Source organism: Panulirus ornatus, chromosome 14 (genome assembly GCF_036320965.1).
Source record: "Panulirus ornatus isolate Po-2019 chromosome 14, ASM3632096v1, whole genome shotgun sequence".
Classification (NCBI taxonomy): domain Eukaryota; kingdom Metazoa; phylum Arthropoda; class Malacostraca; order Decapoda; family Palinuridae; genus Panulirus; species Panulirus ornatus.
Genome location: NC_092237.1, coordinates 4658438 through 4682123, shown reverse-complemented (window position 1 = coordinate 4682123; position 23686 = coordinate 4658438). Strand labels below are relative to the sequence as shown.

At 45.0% G+C, this 23686-nt stretch overlaps 2 long non-coding RNA genes across 2 annotated transcripts in view; one reads left to right on the top strand and one right to left on the bottom strand.

Annotated features, from left to right (window-relative positions):
• LOC139753204 (uncharacterized) overlaps nt 1-23686 on the bottom strand; it is a 61439-nt gene that overhangs the window by 36314 nt on the left and 1439 nt on the right. Inside the window, exon 2 of the long non-coding RNA XR_011713660.1 lies at nt 16024-16255. This is a non-coding gene — a long non-coding RNA (uncharacterized lncRNA). The remainder of the gene's footprint in view (nt 1-16023; nt 16256-23686) is intronic.
• On the top strand, nt 17320-23555 carry LOC139753202 (uncharacterized). Its single transcript, XR_011713657.1, has 3 exons — nt 17320-17457; nt 20602-20726; nt 21347-23555. It is a non-coding gene; the product is annotated as an uncharacterized lncRNA (long non-coding RNA).

Genomic DNA, 23686 nt, shown 5'->3' with positions numbered 1-23686 from the left:
ACCTGACCACTTCACCAGCAGCACATCACTCCACCTGACCACTACATCAGCAGCACATCACTCCATGTGACCACTTCACCAGCAGCACATCACTCCACCTGACCACTACATCAGCAGCACAACACTCCACCTGACCACTACATCAGCAGCACATCACTCCACTTGATCACTACACCAGCAGCACATCAGTCCACCTGAACACTACACCAGCAGCACATCAGTCCACCTGACCACTTCACCAGCAGCACATCGCTCCACCTGACCACTACATCAGCAGCACATCACTCCACTTGATCACTACACCAGCAGCACATCAGTCCACCTGACCACTTCACCAGCAGCACATCACTCCATCTGACCACTTCACCAGCAGCACATCAGTCCACCTGACCACTACATCAGCAGCACAACACTCCACCTGACCACTACATCAGCAGCACATCACTCCATCTGACCATTACTACACCAGAAGCACATCACTCCACTGACCACTACATCAGCAGCACAACACTCCACCTGACCAATACATCAGCAGCACATCACTCCACCTGACCACTAGATCAGCAGCACATCACTCCACCTGACCACTACATCAGCAGCACTCACTCTACCTGAACACTACACCAGCAGCACATCAGTCCACCTGACCACTTCACCAGCAGCACATCGCTCCACCTGACCACTACATCAGCAGCACATCACTCCACTTGATCACTACACCAGCAGCACATCAGTCCACCTGACCACTTCACCAGCAGCACATCACTCCACCTGACCACTTCACCAGCAGCACATCACTCCATCTGACCATTACTACACCAGAAGCACATCACTCCACCTGATCATTACACGAGCAGTAGGTATAAGCAAGGTAGCAGGAGGCAGTACGGTGGTGCTAGGTGACCCAGCGTGGCGGCGGCGTCGGGGCCTGCACGGCGTGAGCGGCCACGGCTACTAACGGGACCCTCCAACATTCCTTCGTCAGGGAAACGTTGCATCTGGACTCTGCCCGCATCACCACAACCCCTCCCGTGTCCGCCTCTCCTGCTACCCTAACATCTGTACTCCATGTCCATCGAGTTCAAAGTTAGAGAAAAACAAGGAAGAAGCTTCAGCATAGAGTAATACTCCGGTTAGCTGTAATTTGTGGGGCGGCCGGAGTTTTTACCGGAGTGGACCGCCAGGTAGAGGCAGGCTCCCGGGGACCCCCAGATTCCTGCGTCTGTACCTGCCGTATAAAAACTCCTACCCCCGACACCTGCCTGGCTCACCTGGTGTTCCCGCCCTGGCAACACCTGTACGGTCCGCCACTCCCTCAAGATGCGAGTACTCCTGTGTGGCAGCAGAAGAATGTATATGTCGAGGTTCTCATTCTCATTAATGTCTGAAAGTATATATATTCACTGCCGTGTGTGTGTGTATGTGTTTCAATTTTTTCTTCCCAGTTCCGATTCATTTGTGATTTTTCGTCGTGGTTATAGACAGGAGAGGATGAGGGTTCGCTGTTTCATGAGATGTGGTGAGACATGCTTCTCCGCTACTGTGGACGGGGGCCAGGGTGAGGTGGCAGACTTGCAGGGTTGTCCATGTGGCGCGTGGACACTTGTGGACGACTGCGAGTGTGAAGGTGTTGAGTGTGCACGGGATCGGTGGCGAGTGTGTGGCAGTAGCGGGCACGGCTGCGGTCAGCAATGCGGTAGGTGTGCCTATGCCCAGAACACCATCACCACCGTTAGTTAGCTGCCTTCCCTGTCATCACGTCCATGGCCGCCGTCTCCTCGTTACATCTGCTAACCTGACGTGTGTTTGTGAATTCCCTCAACTGAGGGAATGTAACGTAGCCGTTGCTGGACACACACACACACACAAGAGACTGTGCCTCTTAAAAGCAGCGTCTTCTGTCGTCTTTCCCACGAGGGCTCCACCAGACCACAGCAGCCACATGAGGACCTCACCATATTAGCTGGATTTTGATTGCCACAACTTCGTCGCAACAGAGGGCTGCTTCCCCTGCCGGACCACAAGGTCACGGTGGTTGACCTGCTGATCCAAGGTGGTCGGTGTACGGAGGGAGCGCCAGAAGTTGGACTAATGCGGCGGTGACGACCCAGTGTGGGCCACGGGGCTCCCGTAAGAAGCAGTGACGGGACCACTGTGACACCCGTCACTCTCTGCAGCAGTGACGGCCGCTGTAGCCTGAGCATAGAAGATCCTTAAGTACGTGGAACATTTCAAAGTCACTAAATTTCTGCAAGTGCTGCCGTTTAGTGGCAGTGAAACCTTGCCTGCTAGTGCCTGCGGAAGACAATCGTATATCGCTTGTGGCTGCCTCACAGGAGGAGAATGTTGATGACAAGTGAGTGGGGACGTGGTTGTGGCCGCGGGCTGGCTGCTGCCTCGCCTCTCCCACCCAGCCCGCCGCCGCACCAGTGGTCTGGATATCTCGTATTCGACGGGCAAGTCCTCGGGATGGTTATTACACGGTGGGTCCTGGGGAGGAGGTTGGGCCGGCTGGGGTAGAGGGTAGGTGATCATAGTGGAGGGCTGACCCGGTAGCTGTCCACGGCAGGCTGGGGTCGTCTGCCACACACACACACACACACACACACACACACACACACACAGCTCCCCTTTCGGGCTACTTTATACGATGATCATAACAGTTCTGTTGACGATATGTGCCGTCCTGGGGTATCTATCTACCAGTGCCGTGCTGGGGTGGCCTGTGTCCAGACTGAAACGTACGTAAACTTGGCCCAGCTTACAGAAGTATGGCTGTAGACTACTAGTGAGACGCGAGTAAGGCTTGCGTGAGAGATGCACCACTAGTTACTCCGCGCCCTGAGTGTACTCGTTAGTATGTTACGGGAGGGTGACACAGGTGGACGGCTTTTCGTGGAAAAGATGATGGCAGGATATCAAATTGTTATCCTGTGGCTGTCCTTTACATGGCCAACTTGGCCAGGACTCACCACTGCAACCGGTCGGGTTCAGGAGTGAGCACCGAGGTCCTTCCTCCAGCAGTATGACCCCCGAGCTGCCTCTACAGCTGCCCCGCCCCGCCCCTCGGCAGGACTGCCTCGACCCACATCCCAATCCCGCCACCATCTTCGGTTCCTTCTCATTTGCCTCTTACGTCCTTTCCCGTCCACACCCACTGTCTACTTTCCCACTTCATCTTCACCCCACCTCCCGTCCCGCCCCATGTATCCTCCTCACCTGTCTCTTCCGACGATTCCGTCTTATGATCTGTCCCCTCCACCTCTCCGACCATTAGCCCCCGCCTCGTCCTCATGACTTGTGTCTCCATCATGCAGATGCCGGTCCTGGCGCAGGTACCGGTCCTGGTGTGGCTTTTTACGCAAATCCCCCCAAAAAAGCGATTATCCCACGATGGTGTTCCTTGCTGAGTCTGAGATGACCCGTGTTGTGGACAGTGTCGAGGAAGTCCTCGCGCAGCTTTCAGGTAGATGTTTGTGGCACTACAGCGCTGGTAGAAAAGGTATCCTAAAAAAAAAAAGATGTTCTAAGCAGCATCAAAGCCGCGGTGACATTCCTCCCACGATCTTTACGTCATGTTAACCACCAGGTGGGGAAGAAACACCTCCCATCAACTGGCAGTTGTTCCAGAAAACTAACGTTATTTTCCTGAAAATATATTCTTGGGTTGCAGTGGACACGCCTGCTAGAGGTCGAGATGAATTGGCCTATGATTTGATTTATCAGAGGCATGACGCGATCTGGGTGCCGAGCGAGGAGCTGTGGCGAAGACACACTGATCTATCAACAGTCCCATGAGTCCATAAGGTCATTGGCACAGTTGTGCTACAACCATATAATAACCTATACAACTCGACCTTTTTTTTTCTGTCTGGCTTATATGCATTTATGCACTGCGTGATTAGATTTAAACCCGTAAAATAAGTTTACCTACCGTAGGCTCTTGAATCGGGGGAGAACGGTGGACACTTCCGACAGATATTGATATGAGCGTCATTCATATCGATCTGGGGGGGGGGGGTACCTCCAGCCCTGCTGCTCCTGTGGTGACTATGATGTGAACATCCTCGTGAAGGTCTCGATGCTTCGCGGGACTAACCGTATCGTATGTGGTGACACGTAAATCAAACACCGTACGAGAATGAGCGGTGTGTAAATCACGTAAATTATTTTTGCAATGTTATCACGGCCGGTCGGGTTGTGGTGCTGCTGGCTATGTCATGTAGTTTGACGTCACATGATTATCTTATGACCATTGGTAACTCAAGAGTGGGTCGCTGAGACGCGTTTCTCCACCCGTGTACCGCTAAGGTCTGGAGCTCTCTGCTCTGTCACGCCTTTCCATGCAACATGTACAACCAACCGGTCGTGCTATAAAAGGCAAGTTTGTTTTTTTGTCTCCCTTTTTCTTATGTTGTCTTTACCCCTGTGTAATTGTATGCCTCGGTCGTTGATGACGCCACGCGTGTACGCCTCGGTCGTTGATGACGCCACGCGTGTGTGTCTCGGTCATTGATGACGCCACGCATGTATGCCTAGGTCGTTGATGACGCGTGTATGCCTCGGTCGTTGATGACGCCACGCGTGTATGCCTCGGTCGTTCATGACGCCCCTGTATGTAAGACTGAGCCGTAAACAACCTGGTGGACCGGACCCTCACCGAGAATAAAGCTGGAAGTCTGACTGCGCTGCCAGGGCTTGGGGATAACCTCCCCTGAAACGGCGTAAGGCGTATAGTAACGTCAAGGTACACGGAGGTACACTTCGTACCACCATGATCCCTCGCACCGTACCTGGCGTACCATGTAGAGAAATGTTGTACCACAGTCCTCACAGTGAGGTGCCGTAAACGGTAAAAGAAACAGGTTCCTCGCCCGTTGAGCAGGTCCTGACCCTCGCCCCTCCTGCCAGTGTCCGTCCGCCGTGCAGCGAAAATTATTGTTACGTTAAGTTCGCCGACTGTTGTGTCACACTGCTCGACCGATCGCGCGTCACCGTAACTTTTATAAGTCAGGGCTGAGCCCGCTCTCTCTCTCCCGACAGGGCATTAGCACCTATCAGACTGCTGATGGCTAGATTTTGCTGCTTGAATTAAACTTGTTTTCATGTTAACCCCCGCTCAACCACGTCAATATATATATATATATATATATATATATATATATATATATATATATATATATATATATATATATATATATATATATATATATATTTTCATACTATTCGCCATTTCCCGCATTAGTGAGGTAGCGTTAAGAACAGAGGACTGGGCCTTAGAGGGAATATCCTCACCTGGCCCCCTTCTCTGTTCCTTCTTTTGGAAAAAAAAAAAAAAAAAAAGAGAGAGGGGAGGATTTCCAGCCCCCCCGCTCCCTGCCCTTTTAGTCGCCTTCTACGACACGCAGGGAATACGTGGGAAGTATTCTTTCTCCCCTACACCCACGGATATATATATATATATATATATATATATATATATATATATATATATATATATATATATATATATGCATATATATATATATATATATGTAGGAAGAGAGGAAAGTGATTGGTTCTCAGTGAATGTAGGTTTGCGGCAGGGGTGTGTGATGTCTCCATGGTTGTTTAATTTGTTTATGGATGGGGTTGTTAGGGAGGTAAATGCAAGAGTCCTGGAAAGAGGGGCAAGTATGAAGTCTGTTGGGGATGAGAGAGCTTGGGAAGTGAGTCAGTTGTTGTTCGCTGATGATACAGCGCTGGTGGCTGATTCATGTGAGAAACTGCAGAAGCTGGTGACTGAGTTTGGTAAAGTGTGTGGAAGAAGAAAGTTAAGAGTAAATGTGAATAAGAGCAAGGTTATTAGGTACAGTAGGGGTGAGGGTCAAGTCAATTGGGAGGTGAGTTTGAATGGAGAAAAACTGGAGGAAGTGAAGTGTTTTAGATATCTGGGAGTGGATCTGTCAGCGGATGGAACCATGGAAGCGGAAGTGGATCATAGGGTGGGGGAGGGGGCGAAAATTTTGGGAGCCTTGAAAAATGTGTGGAAGTCGAGAACATTATCTCGGAAAGCAAAAATGGGTATGTTTGAAGGAATAGTGGTACCAACAATGTTGTATGGTTGCGAGGCGTGGGCTATGGATAGAGATGTGCGCAGGAGGATGGATGTGCTGGAAATGAGATGTTTGAGGAAAATGTGTGGTGTGAGGTGGTTTGATCGAGTAAGTAACGTAAGGGTAAGAGAGATGTGTGGAAATAAAAAGAGCGTGGTTGAGAGAGCAGAAGAGGGTGTTTTGAAATGGTTTGGGCACATGGAGAGAATGAGTGAGGAAAGATTGACCAAGAGGATATATGTGTCGGAGGTGGAGGGAACGAGGAGAAGAGGGAGACCAAATTGGAGGTGGAAAGATGGAGTGAAAAAGATTTTGTGTGATCGGGGCCTGAACATGCAGGAGGGTGAAAGGAGGGCAAGGAATAGAGTGAATTGGAGCGATGTGGTATACAGGGGTTGACGTGCTGTCAGTGGATTGAATCAAGGCATGTGAAGCGTCTGGGGTAAACCATGGAAAGCTGTGTAGGTATGTATATTTGCGTGTGTGGACGTGTGTATGTACATGTGTATGGGGGGGGGGGGGGGTTGGGCCATTTCTTTCGTCTGTTTCCTTGCGCTACCTCGCAAACGCGGGAGACAGCGACAAAGTATAAAAAAAAAAAAAAAAAAAATATATATATATATATATATATATATATATATATATATATATATGCATATATATATATATATATATATATATATATATATATATATATATATATATATATATATATATATATAATGCGAAAGTTGTTTAACAAACACATACGACCAGATGACAGTCACATATCCACGGCAGCTGGATGTCCAATAATTATGGGTTCATATTTCCAGAGAAACGTTGTCCAGTCCCGCCTGCAGGACCGGTTCCCGTGTGCCGGTGTGTATAAATAACTATTTGAATATATGAATAAAATTCATGGAGGTTTCCATGGATAGATTCATGTCAGCTGACGAGTTAAGTGCCTTTCCAAAGAAAACGAACAGTTTCCATGGTAGACCATTAAAATTTCTCAGGAACGGAGTCCAGTTTCTTCACCTCGACGTTGGCTGCAAAGTTTTTGCGAGAGTTGTAGTTGCCCCTTGTTTCCTCACTCCTTCAAACGTTCCAAAAGTTCCCTGCAGCTTCCTTCCTATTGCTCTTCACACACTTCACCTCCACCAGGGTCTGTCTGCCTCACTGGAGCATTCCCCAACGTCCAAGCCTTTTAAGTATCAACCTTATGTTTGAGTCTGAACTCCTTAACTGTATACCTTCCGCTCGTACAGCACAGACGTCAGAAATCTCTCCTCATTTGCAATCGCTGTTGTCGTCCTTCCGCTAAACCTCTTTAGCACGACGCTACGACCCCTCGGATATGAGGTTGTGACCTTCGACCTGACCTTTGCATCGTGCCCAAAGGTCCAACCGTTGTTCTCCAAGCACCTAAGGTGTAACATCCGTGTACCAGACATCCCACGTCGCCATTACTGTGGCTGTGTTGGTAGCTAGACAACACCACATCAATACAAACGGTCACTGTGCTACGCGTGGCATCATGATCACTACTGTGTTCCTCTCAATTCCTCTTAGACACTGTAGTTCTCAGTACCATACAGAGTATTTGTTTCTACTACAGACTTCAAAGTCACTGATCATCTTCCGCGTAAACCCTCGACGCGTCCGAAGGTCGCACTCGTACTTGAGGGTCGTGCCGTCGTGATCAAGGGTCATACCCTTAAAGTGAAGAGGTAGAAATTAAAATCCTCATTATCTCGGCACTAACTCCCTCCGTCAGTTATCTTGGCACTACTCCCTCAGTCAGTTATAGTGGCACTTCACCCTCCTTCAGGTATCCTTGCGCTTCCTCCTTCGTCAGATATGTAGAATCTCCTCTTGGGGTGACCTTGTGGCTTGAGAGGGGTAGTGTCTCATCCTCCTGCTCGTCTAGGTGTTCTCACTTGACCCCTGATCGTTCTCGATGACCCAACCTGACACCCCCCTCGGCCACTGGCTTGGGCCGCCTTTAGCCTACGCTCGCTGTGTCCTCTCTCATGTCCCCACCACCGCCAGTCCAGGGAGGAGTCACCAGCACATGTTATTCCTCGACGTAACAACCGAGATCGAGTTTTCTCTCTGCATTCTTCGTCAGTTTGGGAAAATACCGTCCCGTCACAGTCGCACGTTTTGAATCACACATAACTCTCCCACCTGTTAACAGCCTCGTTTAAGTCTCTAATTAGCGCAGCCGGACGGGTCTTTGTGCGGTGCAGCGAGGAGCTGACACAGTCGGTGAAGCCAGGTGCGACCGCCGCCCACACCGCCACCACTTTAAAGGGGTACGAGCACCTGAGGTGGGGTGCTTACTGCCGTGGTCAGGCGAGAGCGTCGGGCCGAACAAATAAAGTCTAAATTCATGTTTTCCTCAGGACGTAATACGTCAAACTTTACGTTCACACTGTTCTTGCAGCAGACGGCAAACTCAACGATGCAGTAAATATAAGGTATAACCCGTTGCCACCTCTTCAGCAACTTCAACAGCACAAGGTTAAATTTGGAAAGGAGAAAGCAAGGTGGGTAAGATGGGAAGGGGGGGGGGGGGGTGTTGGGTGTCACTCAATGGAGACAGCGCCTCTCATCTCAGGGTGCCAAAACCTTGCAACCAAAAGATATCTTTAACATTTGTAAGGTTGTCAAAGAGCAGTCGTTGTATATTTACAAATATACAGTCTGATCTGGCCTTCACGAATTGAAATAAATTTATCAATTAGCAACAAACCCAAGTTCAACGTTTTCACTGTCTTGGATTTTTGAAAACGTCGGGAAATGAGACAGCTCAGTTTGGCAAGGACAAGGCTATTTAACTGCCAGTGGCAGAAGAACCAGCCACAAGTGGACACACTGTGTTACCCTCAAACAATGGGATGCAGCGTCAGGGACCAGCACCACTGTGGTTGGTGATTCACGACCCTCCACCAGGTGCTGGGACGATAAGTGAGCTCGTCACCTCTTGATGCTCCCCGTCGTCTTGTGGCTATCATTTCTGACACACACACACACACACACACACACACACACACAAACGGGCTTCCGTGGTGTAGAGGTGAGCGTTTCTGACCAGGAGTGAGGTCGGGCCCATACGTGTACGAATCCTGGGCGGGGCAATCGGCCCACAGCCATTTCCTGCCGTTCGTCTTATTTCTGGGGCTGGTAGACAAATGGGTTCCTGCCTAAGGCTGGTGTGTGTGTGTGTGTGTGTGTGTGTGCGGACATATACAGAAATATAGACATGGCACATAGATACAAGGAGATAGGGCAACACAAAGTGTAAAACTCACAGCTCTCTAAACCTGAGACGTATGATACAACGGCAGCACTGTGTGAGGTCAGTGTTGCTCAGGGATCAACAGCCAGCAAGCCTGCAGCAATACTCTGTCTAGTTCACATGACCCTGCATAACCTGATCTAGCCAGCCAGCCAGTCTGAGGGGCAGCACATGTAACGTTATCACTGCCAGACATTATGCCAAGTCACCCCAGCTCTCTGCTTTTTCATACGAATGAGTCACTGACTTTCAGATCTTTTCGTTATGTTAATATTCATGCTATGCAAACCTTGGAAATTACCTATACATGGAAACGAAAGTACATACCGGAATATATATATATATATATATATATATATATATATATATATATATATATATATATATATATATATATACATATATATATATATATATATATATATATATATATATATATATATATATATATATATATATATATATATATTGCCGCTGTCTCCCGCGTTTGCGAGGTAGCGCTACCATATATATATATATATATATATATATATATATATATATATATATATATATATATATATATATATATATATATATATATATATTGCCGCTGTCTCCCGCGTTTGCGAGGTAGCGCTACCATATATATATATATATATATATATATATATATATATATATATATATATATATATATATATATATATATATAAGCCAGACTGCTTCTTCCGTAACGTCAGGAACCCACGAACAACGGCCTCATTTGCACACAACCATTCTCTCTACCTGTCATGTGAAACTAGAGCTTACAGTTCACAGCCATGTCCCTCCGACTATTCCGCTTCATATACCCTGGTTCGGCCAATTGACACAACGTCTTCCCCCATACACCACGCCCATCCAATTCATTCTATTCCACGCAAGCCTCTCATCCTACATGAATGTTCAGGCCACGATACCTCAAAGCTTCCTTCGTTCCATCCTTCAATCTCCCTCTTAGTCTTTCTCACAAACTTGCTCCATCCACTCGACATTTAAATCCTCTTAGTCGTTCTTCGCTCATCCTCCTAATGTGTGCAGTCCACTTCAGCATACCCTGGTCAGCTTTCGCAGTCAGGCTACGCTTCCTACAACACTTCCCTCTTCCACTCACTCCTTACACAGTCAACCCGACTCACACCTCATATCGTCCCAAAGCATTTCATTTACAACTCTTTCGATCCCTTCCTTCAATACTCACCTCATCTCTTATATGTCCTTCTTTTCAGCTTTCTTACCACAGACATACTTATCTATTATCTATCTTTATATACATAGCCAGAAAGATGTAGTCTGGGCCACCACCTGGACCCTCAAGCCACAGAGAACCCAAGCGCATGATTTAACCTTATGAGCGGGACGATACGACCTTTGGCCATGATTGCCTGGCCTTTTGACTTGACCTCTACGGGTGGTCGGGTCAAAGGGTTGTCTATCACATGGTCGTACTGTCGTCCCCACGTTGTAAATATATGGTGCTGAGGGGGGGAATCCACGGCCCTGATGACGACGTACCAGGTCTCGGTACATTCTGTTCGTAACGTGCAGTAACCAGTCACACACCCAGTGCTGAAGTGTAGGAGTCTTGCCTCACCCCGGAGTTTACCACCGAGTCAGCGGCGTGTGCCAACAAGGCAGGTCAGGTCAGCAAGTGGAGTTTATTTTTAGCGGCGGGAGGCAGCCACCCACCCAACCCCGTCTCCCCGACCCGTCCTACGTAACTCGCGGGGTTTATTTGGACCTGTTGATGCTGGCAAAGACGTTCATGCTGCACCATTACGGTTGTTGTCCAGCCTCCCAGACCAGACGGGATGCTGATGAGCGCCGACCAATGGACTGTAGCTGGACCTGTGATGTTCCCAAGCTCTGCCCGCGGCCGATCCCATCCTCCCGTGCTCTTGCTACACACACCACTTCTCTACGTACACCCTTACACAACTGCACTGCCTTTATCTCTCGTGTCCTCCGACGTTCGGACGGTGCAGTAGGGTGGCTGAATCAGGCTGTCTGTCACTACGAGTGGTGGTGAAGGTGGCAGATGTACTGTAGTGGTTTTGGAGAAGTAAAGCCAGCATGTGAGGGCTGACAGTGACACGGGAAATCACAAGCTGACCCTAAGGACGAACTTGACACTATCTACAGCCCTGAAACACGACAGCTTGACCAAAAGTCCGCCCAAAATGTTGCCAGTCCTTTCATTCTTGCCCCTATGGCTTTTAGAAACCTAACAGACTAATAATCTCGGTGTTTCGGGACGTTGTTTTCAGAGGAATGTGCCGGTGAACAGTTGGGTAAGGAGCGAGGCTTGTACACCGGGTGAAGGTTGCTCTCATTTCTGTGGTCAGAAGGTGCAGCACCTAGTTGCGCCACGTTGACGGTGGCCAGAGAGACACTGGGCCACGCCCTGTCACTTGCTCGACTTCTTGGGGAACTTTAAGCTAATACCTCGAGCTTGGAGGAGTGATTGGGCAGTGCACATACGAGTGGAGACCGACCTCCTCAAAGTGTACATATAGTCAATTACTTACACACATACACACGCACAGCATGATGGCTATATACCACATCCTTGCACCGCCCAGCTGCTGGGGTTGCATTCTGACCTCCTCTCCCGGGCGGGGGTCACCGCTGTATAAACATATCTAACACCCGCTGTGTGGATCATCGTTTCGTTATTCGTATGAAAATTAGAGAATGTAAACTTTTTTTCTTCATTTCAAGCTCCTGCTGTCGTGCAATTGTGCGATCTTGAAATCTTTAAAAGGACCTCTTCAGTCCTGATGCCCAGGGCGTAAGGACCAGAACGATCAGGCCGCGCGAGTGCACCGTATGTTTCTGCGGGTCATGCGTGTTGGCGGAGGCTGTGCGGGATCACAGTGCCCGTGGGTTGATGTTGTTGAGGCGGACAACATGCGTGTGGGAGGAAACAGAAGCTTGAGGAGTTGAGTAAGAGTGTCCGAGAGGGAGAGTGAGTAGCGAGGCTCGTGCTGGCTGGTGTACTCAAGAGGCGATGACCTTGCTGATGCCCTCCTTACTGTACCCGCTCACTCATGCCTGGCTCTCACACCTACATACCACACGCACGCACTCATGCACACGCAAATACCTTATCTTACGAATACCTTACGTTAGTTTGGGGTGAGGGAGTGGAGGGGCCGTGTTCCAAACCCCTCAGGAGTCCCAGTCGACAGCCAATCTTTCTTCGGCAGGTCCTGATCAACTAGGCTGTTTGGTATTTCATATCTGCATAATCATATGTAACTTGCTTTTGTCTGGTATATTTTGATGTATTTTCATGTTGTGCTAAATAATATCGGGGTCTCCCTTAAGTGTTTTTATGGAGTACTTGCCAACGTTAAGACGAACTGGCGTGGGTTCCTGCCGTAAATTCCATTTCTTTAATGTGTTCTGTAGCGTCTTTTTTTCTGCAGTTAATTTGGTGTGCACATTTTAGCCAAGTCTGTTCTTCCATTAGGGAATCACATGTTTATGCTGGTCAGGCATTAGCATATAATGTACGTGTTGCGTCTACTTCTAGTGAGAAGAGTTTTAAAGTTTTCAATCTGACCCAGCTTTATTTTCTGATGGCATCTCTCGTCGCAAACTTTTCAGACTTTACCGTAAAGATTCTGGCTAACCACGGTGGTTGTACGGCCCTTCCCCCTCTTCCCCGCCGGAATAAGCATAAAATCGTGCTTCCGAGTACCTCATGACCGAAGGGAGCGGCGGGGGCAGGTAGTTCACTCGGGTCGGGAGGCGCGCCACTTAGGAAAGGAGGGTAATGGTGCATTGTGTCGCCAGCGTAATGGTGGCAGAACGCCACAGGACACACAATTGCTCTACCTTGTACGCCCGACAACAACAACCCCATCCCCTCCTCATCTTCCGTATGCTTCCTTCTTAGTCTGTCTGGTCTTCATGGTCGCTCCTTAGGCCTGTCTGCCCCAACTCAAGCCTTACTTAAAGTCGTTCAATGTTCGTTTCTTACTCAGGTCTTCTTCGGTCTTTCTTCACCTCCACATAGGTCTTCCTGAAGATTTACCCTTACGTTGGTTTTACAAATTATTCAGTTTAGTACCGTCTTCTCTCCCTCAAGGTTTCATATTGCTTAGGTCATCCGCTTCATGGCTGTGCCACCCTAATCAAGTAGTCCCCTATGTCAAGTACTCTAATCTATAAGTGGAAATTACTGGTACGGGCTAAAAAGCTTTTAAGACTGTACCCACTAGAGTATTTGGACTTGGGAGCTACTGTACATCATAATATACATATGGAAAATTCCTTAAAACTTAATCCCTTAATTGCACACATGAATATTTCTATGCTGAGATTATACGACTGCGCAGAATAAATATAAAATCCTTTAGAGACGAGATGCCTGTTGTAGGAGGCGCAAGTTAAAGCATAAAAAGAGCCCATGTCTGTCCAGCTTACTACCGGCATGTAACAGGACCACCATGGACCTATTCAGTGATTTTCACTGAGGAGAACTAGTTTCCCGAAAAATGTGTACCAAAACAGCAAGGTTACACGAGCTGGGAGACGAGTCTTCGTCAGCGAGTCTTGATCGTACACTGAGCAGTGGGGGTCGAAAGCCCGGAGATAGGAGTACGGCAATCGTAACGTAATTTCGAATGTAAGCAATTTTCATATCATCCCTGATGGAAGGCTTTCGAGAAACCTGTAGATATTCCCAACCTTCCGGAGGGCTTGCACGTTCCTCACAGCCTGTGCGAGGACATCACAATGCGTATACAGATACAATAAAATTTAACATTATAATCGACGTAACGCCAACTTCTGGCAACATAAGATTATAATCGATGTAACGCCAACTTCAGGTAGCTTAATGTTATAATTTCAAGTGACCTTTGAATATACTAAAGGAAATTTGCTTACGGAAAATATGCTACCTAGGTTGAAGCGAATGCTGAGGTTAGTATAGCATATACGGACCAGTAATTCATAATGTTTTGGCTGTATTGGTATATCTACCTATCTGTAGGAAAAAGGGAGTTTACACTGGGGGTTCTACCTCTTCAATATATGCAACCACATATAAACTGACCTACACCACATTCAAATCCAGGTCTTATTAGAACGTAATACTGTATATCATATACGAAGGAAATCCGAGCACCTTTGGTCCTGAGCCAGACCGTCGCGTACACGGTGCGGGGCTTGGGTTAGTTGGCGGGGCCCCTGAACCCGCTCATCACTATCATCAATATTAACCAGTGCAGCCGCTCGCTGCTGTTGACCTCGTGGTTAATCCGCCAGCTCTCCCCCTGCTTCATAATATGGTGATGAGTTCACAGGCTTCATATTTTTTTTTTCTTCAGGTGTATGGCATCATGGTACTCTACTTACACACACACACACAGAGAGAGAGAGAGAGAGAGAGAGAGAGAGAGAGAGAGAGAGAGAGAGAGAGAGAGAGAGTTGATTCCTTCTGCCTAGTTTGTTTCGCGCGTACGACAACGGGTTCTTCATTTTTACCCAAGGATTCAGTGAGCCCTGCGTCTACACGATTGATGACAAAATCAGACATGACGCAGGTCCTCGCTATGATCAACTTCGTCTATGCAGTACCATGTCTAATGCTTTTAAATAACGGTTCTATGTGTAGACAGTTTGCGCCATGGCACTCGGGCATTTATGTATGCGTGTGCGCCTTTGTACATGCATGTCTGTTTGGGATGATGACGATTTATCACTTCAAAGATGCACTGGCTGCGACTTTGCAATGTGGAACCTGATTGACATTTAGCAAGTGCGCAGCGACGCGAGTCTTAGTGGCGCAGGTGTAGTGGGGGCTAGAGGGAGGGAAGGAGGGAGGGGGTCATGACCTGAACTCTTATTCAGTGTCACTTGGTTACGTCGACCACATTGTTTAAACTGTGGCTCGACATAAAGACGGCCACGCACGGAAGGATACTATTCTTAGAATAATATTTCCTACCTCGCAATTATTCTACGTTCGAGCTTTCATACGACTGCACACCCGCGGAATAAGCATATAAATCGGTTGCATCCATTGTCGAAACATTTCTGATCAAAATGAGCACTTCTAGGTCGGAAGGCAAGGGCTTGAACCCACCTAGTCAACTCCCTGTGCACGTCAATGTTGTTTACCTTCAACTACCAGTGACTCGGTCTCCACGTAAATACAAAAGCAAATCCTAACCCCTCAGCAGTATTCATCACGCCTTCATATCATATACAGAAATACAATATTTCATAAGCACACACTACTCACATCCTAAACAATCCAAAAAAACTCAGATACAGTTGTCGCTCATATACGCATACCACACTACACACACCTACGCAAAGTCCTTACACCATACTCAGGTATACAGCTCACATCAATGATCGCTAAACTCTCTCAACACACTAAGCAAAACATTACACACACACGCATACTACGTACAACCGTCATCTATCCCTTGCATAACACACACTCACTACTATTACAACTCTTGTGCTCGCAGAACACAGCCCCACTGCTTGCACAATATTCAGACGTCAGGTTGGAGTATGCTAAATGGCGAACTGGTGCAGGAAGAACAGTGAACCAGTTTACTGTAAGAAAATATTGTTTACAGCTACTGTGCCTACCTTCCGATTATTATTCTTATTGTCTACATATGGCAGCCACCTCCAGGCAGGAAGCTCTATAACGTAAACTGCTTCGGGCGGGATTGGCTAAGCCTCATAATATGAAGATACGAGCGGAACACTGCTATGATGAGGAATGCAAGGATCGTAATGCCCGGCTGGCAGCTTCCCGCCAGAATGTGACCTCAGCCTTCACCGCTTGTGTCCGCTCTCTGGCTCCGGCTTTGGCTCCCTGCAAGTGTTAATATTTATATATCAATAATGTCTTCAAGTAATCTGGTTTCTTATTTGGATAAAATTTTGTATTATTGCTATATTTGTGTATCTTAAGTGGATAAAAGCCAATCTCGCCTAACGGATGAAACGTTAGGTACGAAACCTCATCCGTTAAGCTGTAAAAACTTTGTGCAATTGATGTTTGAACAACTAAAATATATCTTTCGCCCAGCAAGAATTCTGTTTTATTATCAAACTGAAAAAGAAACACGCAGAACACGAGAAAAAAAAATAAACTATTACTACTCAAGATAAAGTCAATCGTATTTCGCTATCAATTCCTTTTTTATTTTTTCCCTAGTCGTCCTGGAAGAGCAGACGACGAAATCAGTTTTATTTGTGATAATTTCTCTCTTTCGAGAGGAAAAGATGGCGGAGTAGATCTAGTGTAGCCTTAGCTTGGGGAGAGTTGCCACGGCTTATTCTCTTCCATGTTTTCGAAATGGCCAATGTGACCTCAGCCTTCCCTTACCCTCCACAAACACTAATAAACATCGCCTAAAGGTTTCACAGCCGTCACCTTTGACGGTTCTTTATAAATATATAGCCAATTTTTGGAATTGGGAACTACAAAGAGAAGCATTCTAGTAATACCTAGGGGCCCATGCAGTCTACAAACAACAGCAAATTTTCTTCACACAACGTTTCCAAGTAAAATACGCTGTTCACATTGCATTCAGGAAACCACCTTTTTTTAATAGAAATAGTATTAGATGTTAAACGTTGTCTGAATGGTTTCAAAATTTTTCAAGAATTATTGAGAACCCAGTTAACAAGTTGTTAATCATGTCGGATAACGGCTGTCTTTTAAAGACTTCCCAGTGATTGTGCCTTGTAATGTATGATGGTAAATGCCTTCATATTAACTCTTAATGTGAATGTTGAGTTGAGGCCAAGTGATTTTTACTTTAGTCTTCAATTGTAAATTTAACTTAATTTGCAATTTAATCATTCATAGATTTTTGTGTATCTAACTATATAAAAGTGGTTTGAGTCAAATGTTTAGCATTAAGAATTCTGTTGTTTATAATGATTAATGTTAAGTGCCATTGTTTGATTTGTGTATCGGCAGGGTGAGCAAGTACCTTCGACAGTCATCAGTGTCCAGAGTATGCGCCGTGGGCGGCTTCTTCGTCTCCGTGCCTATATTTCTAACTGGTGTGTAACTCCCCATCTCATGTTTCTTGTTTTGGTACCCTGGTAATGATTGTCTGGACAGGCCAAGCTTATTTTCCTTTAATCATCACAGTCATAACCAAAATAAAATGCCTCTGGAAATAGACGAAAAATGACACACACACACACACACACACACACACACACACACACACACACATATATATATATATATATATATATATATATATATATATATATATATATATATATATATATATGCTTGCCTTTATCCATTCCCGGCGCTACCCAGGCCGACAGGAAACAGCATCACTATCCCCTGCTTCAGCGAGGTAGTGCCAGGAAATCAGACAAAAAGGCCACAACTGTTCACACTCAGTCTCTAGCTGTCATGTGTAATGCACCAATAACACAGCTCCTTATCCACATCCAGGCCCCACAGACCTTTCCATGGTTTACCCAAAACGTTGCACATGCCCTGGTTCAGTTCATTGACAGCATGTCAACCCCGGTATACCACATCATTCCAATTCACTCTATTCCTAGAATGCCCTTCACCCTCCTGTATTTTCAGGCCCCGACTGCTCAAAATCTTTTTCACTCCCTCCATCCACTTCCAATTTGGTCTCCTACTTCTTGTTCCCTCCACCTCTGACACATATATCCTCTTTGTCAATCTTTCCTCACTCATTCTCTCCATATGCCCAAACCATTTCAACACCCCCTATTCTGCTATATATATATAAGGTATAAGTTTGTTGAGTATTCCTGGTAAATTATATGGGAGGGTATTGATTGAGAGGGTGAAGGCATGTACAGAGCATCAGACTGGGGAAGAGCAGTGTGGTTTTAGAAGTGGTAGAGGATGTGTGGATCAGGTGTTTGCTTTGAAGAATGTATGTGAGAAATACTTAGAAAAGCAAATGGATTTGTATGTAGCATTTATGGATCTGGAGAAGGCATATGATAGAGTTGATAGAGATGCTCTGTGGAAGGTATTAAGAATATATGGTGTGGGAGGCAAGTTGTTAGAAGCAGTGAAAAGTTTTTATCGAGGATGTAAGGCATGTGTACGTGTAGGAAGAGAGGAAAGTGATTGGTTCTCAGTGAATGTAGGTTTGCAGCAGGGGTGTGTGATGTCTCCATGGTTGTTTAATTTGTTTATAGATGGGGTTGTTAGGGAGGTGAATAAAAGAGTTTTGGAAAGAGGGGCAAGTATGAAGTCTGTTGGGGATGAGAGAGCTTGGAAAGTGAGTCAGTTGTTGTTCGCTGATGATACAGCGCTGGTGGCTGATTCATGTGAGAAACTGCAGAAGCTGGTGACTGAGTTTGGTAAAGTGTGTGAAAGAAGAAAGTTAAGAGTAAATGTGAATAAGAGCAAGGTTATTAGGTACAGTAGGGTTGAGGGTCAAGTCAATTAGGAGGTGAGTTTGAATGGAGAAAAACTGGAGGAAGTGAAGTGTTTTAGATATCTGGGAGTGGATCTGGCAGCGGATGGAACCATGGAAGCGGAAGTGGATCATAGGGTGGGGGAGGGGGCGAAAATTCTGGGAGCCTTGAAGAATGTGTGGAAGTCGAGAACATTATCTCGGAAAGCAAAAATGGGTATGTTTGAAGGAATAGTGGTTCCAACAATGTTGTATGGTTGCGAGGCGTGGGCTATGGATAGAGTTGTGCGCAGGAGGATGGATGTGCTGGAAATGAGATGTCTGAGGACAATGTGTGGTGTGAGGTGGTCTGATCGAGTAAGTAACGTAAGGGTAAGAGAGATGTGTGGAAATAAAAAGAGCGTGGTTGAGAGAGCAGAAGAGGGTGTTTTGAAATGGTTTGGGCACATGGAGAGAATGAGTGAGGAAAGATTGACCAAGAGGATATATGTGTCGGAGGTGGAGGGAACGAGGAGAAGAGGGAGACCAAATTGGAGGTGGAAAGATGGAGTGAAAAAGATTTTGTGTGATCGGGGCCTGAACATGCAGGAGGGTGAAAGGAGGGCAAGGAATAGAGTGAATTGGAGCGATGTGGTATACCGGGGTTGACGTGCTGTCAATGGATTGAATCGGGGCATGTGAAGCGTCTGGGGTAAACCATGGAAAGCTGTGTAGGTATGTATATTTGCGTGTGTGGACGTATGTATATACATGTGTATGGGGGTGGGTTGGGCCATTTCTTTCGTCTGTTTCCTTGCGCTACCTCGCAAACGCGGGAGACAGCGACAAAGCAAAAAAAAATATATATATATATATATATATATATATATATATATATATATATTTATATATATATATGTCCACATACGCAAATATACATACCTATACATCTCAATGTACACATATATATACACACAGACATATACATATATACACATGTACATAATTCATACTGTCTGCCTTTATTTATTCCCATCGCCACCTTGCCACACATGGAATAACATCCCCCTCCCCCCTCATGTGTGCGAGGTAGCACTAGGAAAAGACAACAAAGGCCCCATTCGTTCACACTCAGTCCCCAGCTGCCACGTAATAATGCCCAAAACCACAGCTCCCCCTCCACATCCAGGCCCCTGGTTATATATATATATAACCAGGGCATATCAAGCAGCCAAGCAAAACTGCAGAAAGGTCTGTGAGGAGTGATTGTGGACAGGGCTGTAGTTTTGGTGCAAAACACATTACTGCTTGAGAATGGATGAGTGAATGAGGCCTTTTCTTTGTCTATTCCTGATGCTGTCTCATTGATGTGAGAAACAGTGAGCAAGTATGAAAGAAAAATAAAACATTTTGCAGGTCAGAGTGGGGATGTGGTAGAAGTAAGGAGTTTTTTATGTAAGCAGACTACATTAAATTTACTATCTCACTGCTGTGTTAGTGTAGCTTTATCATAACAGTCTTTCCCATATTATCAAAATTTCCATGCTCAAGCTAGTATAGTGAGAAGGTAATTTGTCTGTTGGACAAATAAACAGCATGCTGTTTAGAAACCAAAGATTAAGAAATTTTAAAACTTTTAAGGAGTTATATTGATGAAATATTCCAACTGTATGAGTACTATCTACATATCTATCTATCCAAATTATCATTACTCCATTCCCAATATTATGGAGCAGATCATGAATATATCAGTGAGACATAAAAAGAAATCCTTCACTACAATAAATTTTTTTTTCAGGTGTTATACTATATACATTCATCCATTTTCAATCTACACCAGCCATCCTGACCTCAGTCTTCATCGGTGTGGGTATCATCTTTTGTGGATGTGCCATGATTCACAATGTTTTTATTTGGCAGAAGGTAAGCATCATATGGCTTGCCACATTCACTCTTATATATTAGTAATTCATATGATGAATATTTGTTTATATTCAACAGAATTACCCCTCCATTAAAATTATTCCTACAGATATTGCAAGTTACAAATCAGGTAGAATATCTAAATAAACTCATTATAATCTGTGCACCTAATCATAAATTACTTCAGAATAATATACATCCTGTTATGTGTCTGATGTTATAAACTCAGTCCCACAGTAGGGTTTAGTGTGCCTTGATTTTATCTTTTGATATAATTGCTATTATGCAAATTAGTTTTCTGAAACTGTGTAGAGATCTACATAACTGTCAGATATAAGTAATTCAAAAATGTGTTCAGTTGTGATATGTCATTTAATTTGTATTCTTTCTCAATATTTGCTCATCAAGTGCAAAATGGTGAGTTAATCCCTTATTGTACCACAAACTTTATTTTGAATGAAATATAATTCAGAATATTTTCTGAATGCTTATCATTACATAAAACTTATTTCATGAAAATATTATGATAAATTCCAACACGCATTATTTCAAGTTCAAATTAATTGCAAAATACATTATTCAGTGACATGGCAATCCAGTATATCCCTTTTCTTCTTCAGGAAAAAACAAAGGCAGTGGCACAGCAGAACATCCAGCAAGCAGTAAGTCAAGAGGGTCGTCTTCGAGAGCTTAATGCATCACCTCTTCCAAATGCTACACTTGATCTCTCAGGTGCCACACCACCACACGAGTTGTCTACACTTGTCTAATGACAACAGGAGTTTCTCTTTGTGGAATTTAGTTCACAAAGTACAAATAACTTGGATGAAAATTTTATGAAATAAATAAATACATTATAAGAATGGCAACATTACTGGTTGTCGATGAGTTGATATATTTAGTGCTTGATAAACATGGAGACCAACAGTGAAACAATAAAACAATACAGTATGAATAGTAGTCCCAACTAAGAGAGTGTTCACACTGTCCAAAGAAAGCAAGATATTTCAACAGACTTAGTACAACTATACTTTACTGAATCTATGTGAAATGAAAATTTTCACATGAGAATACTGATATTTGGGATTTCCTAAACCATCACTAAATGATTTACTGGCTCTCCACACTATGAAAGTGCCTTGGAAGCAGCCAGCCTTTGCCTGATTGTGACAGAAAATGAAAATAAGCACCAGTGTTGTGAACAACCATTTAACATATCTACATTTTCCTCTGGGTAAGAAAAACTTCAGTGAAGTGTTTGAATAAGCCTATATGATGCTATTGCATCGTACTACCACATCTAGCTCTGAGAGTGAGTTACCAACACCAAAGTTTTTGCATTTGTAACTGCCAGTTATTCATATCATTGTAGTTCTTTCACAAGGGAAGAAAAATGCCCAAAGTATGTACGAGTATTCACTTACTGAGCAGCTGGTATCCTAGATCTCATATTATCCTTTATATTCATGTTGTACCATCAAATTATACAAAAAAGCCTCCTCTTATGGAAACTACCTGATACTCCTGAGTTATATTTAGGGGACAAAATCAGGAGGGAAAATGTACTCAAAAGATATGCTATAACCTGATACTCAAGAAAATGTTTTGTTGTCTTCTCACCAGCATTTTTTCTCGAACAAATGTAGTGTGCCTACTATATTATACTATATATATATATATATATATATATATATATATATATATGACAACTAGAGAATGGATGTGAGCAAATGTGGCCTTCCTTCATCTGTTTCTGGTGCTAACTCACTAACACAGGAAACTGTGTTTAAGTATGAAAAATATTTAAAGTATATTCACTCACACTTGTTCACCATTTCGTGTCAGTATGGTAGAACCAGGAACTAATGAAGGAAATACCTAGACCTTTCCATGGTTTGCCCCAGCTGCTCCATATGACCTAGTTCAGTCTAATAACAGTACATTGCTGCTCCAGTTCACTTTGTCCCATGTATGCTTTTCACCTTCCTGCATGATTAGGCACAGAGCACTCAAAATCTTTTTCATTCCATCCTTCCATAACCTTTTTTGTCTTCCCCTTCTCCCTGTCCCTTCCACTTGACACATATATCCTCTCTGTCAACCTCTCCTCACAAATTCTCTCCACATATGCAAACCATTTCAGCACACCCTCTTCAGCTCTCTCAGTTATACTCTTCTTATAATAACACCTCTCTCTTATTCCATCACATCTCTAGTTCCCCCTTCTCCTTGTCCGTTCCAATTCTGACACATATTCTTGTCGTCAACCTCTCCTCAATCATTCTCTCCATATGTCCTGACCATTTCATCACACCTTGTTCAACTCTCTCAGCCATGCTTTTCTTATAACTACACCTCTCTCTTGCCCCGTCATTACTTACCAGGTCAACCCTCCCCACATCACATACATTCCATTTCCAACACATGCATTCTCCTCCATACTGTCTCATATATAGCCCATACCTCACATCCATACAACATTGTAGGGGCTACTGTACTTTTCATAATAACCATCTCTGCCTTCCCATATACCAACCTCTCTTTCCTAGCAATCCTCAACACGCCAACAACCTTTGCTCCCTCATCCATCCTACAACTCACTTTTGTTCCCGTGGTTCCATTTACTGCTGTGTCCACACATCCAGGTATCTAAAACATTCCATATGGATCATAGGGTGGGGGAGGGGGCAAAAATTTTGGGAGCCTTGAAAAATGTGTGGAAGTCGAGAACATTATCTCGGAAAGCAAAAATGGGTATGTTTGAAGGAATAGTGGTTCCAACAATGTTGTATGGTTGCGAGGCGTGGGCTATGGATAGAGTTGTGCGCAGGAGGATGGATGTGCTGGAAATGAGATGTTTGAGGACAATGTGTGGTGTGAGGTGGTTTGATCGAGTAAGTAACGTAAGGGTAAGAGAGATGTGTGGAAATAAAAAGAGCGTGGTTGAGAGAGCAGAAGAG